The following is a 2,023-nucleotide window of genomic DNA, read 5'->3' on the forward strand; positions in this document are numbered from 1 at the left end:
CTTATTTTAATCAGCTGCTCCAGGCGACACGAAGTTGACTTCAACGGTCGTCGTTTATTAGCTACTTTGGTATACTTAAGTCACCGAACAAATGCATCGCAGTATATACAAAAAAGACTGACGAATAAAAGCATCAATGAATGCATGAATGCATTAATGAATTCATAAACACTGTCGTTTGTAAATAGTGTAACCCTTGAGTTCGAATCTTGTGTAGGGAGAAATTGTATCGAGTTTCTTGGTCTTTCTGATGGGACGATCGTTCCCTCTCAGCCCCAGCTGGCCCTGACAGGCATGGTCCAAGTTCGCTTCCTAAATAAAGTAAATCATGTGGATACGAGTATAAAACACCTTCATCTCTATCTCTACATATTATATTTGTGAAAGTTCGTCACTTTGGCCGCCTAAAACTTCCGAACCACTTAACTTTCAAATTTGACAAAATTAATAGTGGTACAGAATCATTTAATGGGTGCAGTTTTATTTAGGAGCCGGAAGTCACTGTATTTTGATTTTCAGTTTTTCATTACTTTCGTTTAGATCAAATCTTGGGAAAATCCGTCTTCAAAGACGCCATAGTAAACAAGTGGGGTTCCTGTTCACTAGCCGTGAGAACTCATTCCACACCTTGAAATTCTGGAGTGTACAACAACGAAAGCGGAATAAAGAGTCAATCTGTACATCTCTATAATATGTTGATCTAGACCTAATTTTTTGCATCTCTCATGATTTATCGCTCCATCCCAGTACAGTAAAAATATAGTAGGCCAATGTCTTTCAGTTGATGTTAATACACCGATCATTCCTTTCATCGAAAGGGGGCTCCAGCGAGTATATTATATTTGTGAAAGTCTGTCACTATGGCCGCCTAAAACTTCCGAACCACTTAACTGTTGAATTTGACAGAATTATGGGTGGTTCCGAATCATTTAAAGGGTGCACAGTTTTATTGAGGAGCCTGAAGTCACTGTAGTTTAATTTTCAGTTTTTCATTAGTTCGTTTAGATCTATTCTTGGGAAAGTCCGTCTTCTAAAACGCCATTGTAAACCAGTGAGGCTTCCATTCACTAGTCGTGCGCACTGTGTACAAACACGAAAGCGGAATAGAGAATAATTCAATGCATCTATTATATATTTGGCAACTTGGAAACACATGAGTCACTTTTCACATAAAACTACGACAGCTGCAGAGTTGAAAGTTGGCAAGTGCCTCCAAAAAGATAGATAGGGTCCCCATGGCGGAGCCCGATTTTTGATTTATTCATTTCCTGAATTTAGAAAACATATATTAAACAAAAAGTTCCCGCCCTTCTTTGTCTTTTGTGATTAGTCCACTGATAAACGAAACAAATCTGCGTAAATCTAGCTTTCTTCACAGCAGAAGTGCCGGAGGGGATATTTCGACAGGTGCATTTTGTATTGAGAGTGTCGATCAAGACCTTCTGATTTTTTAGATCTTTCTTTATTGCTCCTTTCCAGTAGAGTATGTTTTTTTGGGGGAATTTTTTGTAAAGTGTTTTACGGCGCTCGCAACTGCATAAGGTCATATGAGTGCGCGGGACACACCTAATATTTTCAGTTGGTAGGAAATTTTGAATTTTGCCCGGGTGGCGGCCGAAGCCTACTCTTATCGATTTTAGACCACCAAGGGATCTTTAACGTGCACAACTTGCACACGGGCCCTCCGAGATTTTTCACCCTTGTCCGAGACGTCTAGATGTAGATCTTTCCTACCAGCAGATCAGGGGTGTGGCAGAAAGACAGCAGTAAGGAGGAGCCAAGGAGTAACAGTAGAAAGGCTGCAGAAAGAGTCAGGAGCCCAGAGGAGGGAGGCAAAGGAGGTGAGGGGGAGGGGGCAGAAAGTGGAAATGAAAGCAGACAACAGAATTTTGCTAGATAGCAGGAAAGGAGGTGAAAGGAGACAATTTTAGAGAAGAAAATTTTTCGGTCGCTACCCGGATTCGAACCCGGGACCTTTGAATGAGAGGTCAACACCTTAACCTCTAGACCACGAGAGCCCCCT

General features: G+C 41.3%; 1 protein-coding gene across 1 annotated transcript in view; it reads right to left on the bottom strand.

Annotated features, from left to right (window-relative positions):
* LOC101847755 (amino acid transporter AVT1J) overlaps positions 1–2,023 on the bottom strand; it is a gene marked incomplete at both ends in the record, with an annotated part of 23,212 nt that overhangs the window by 12,493 nt on the left and 8,696 nt on the right.

The sequence above is a fragment of the Aplysia californica genome, unplaced genomic scaffold, assembly GCF_000002075.1.
Source record: "Aplysia californica isolate F4 #8 unplaced genomic scaffold, AplCal3.0 scaffold00495, whole genome shotgun sequence".
Taxonomy (NCBI): domain Eukaryota; kingdom Metazoa; phylum Mollusca; class Gastropoda; order Aplysiida; family Aplysiidae; genus Aplysia; species Aplysia californica.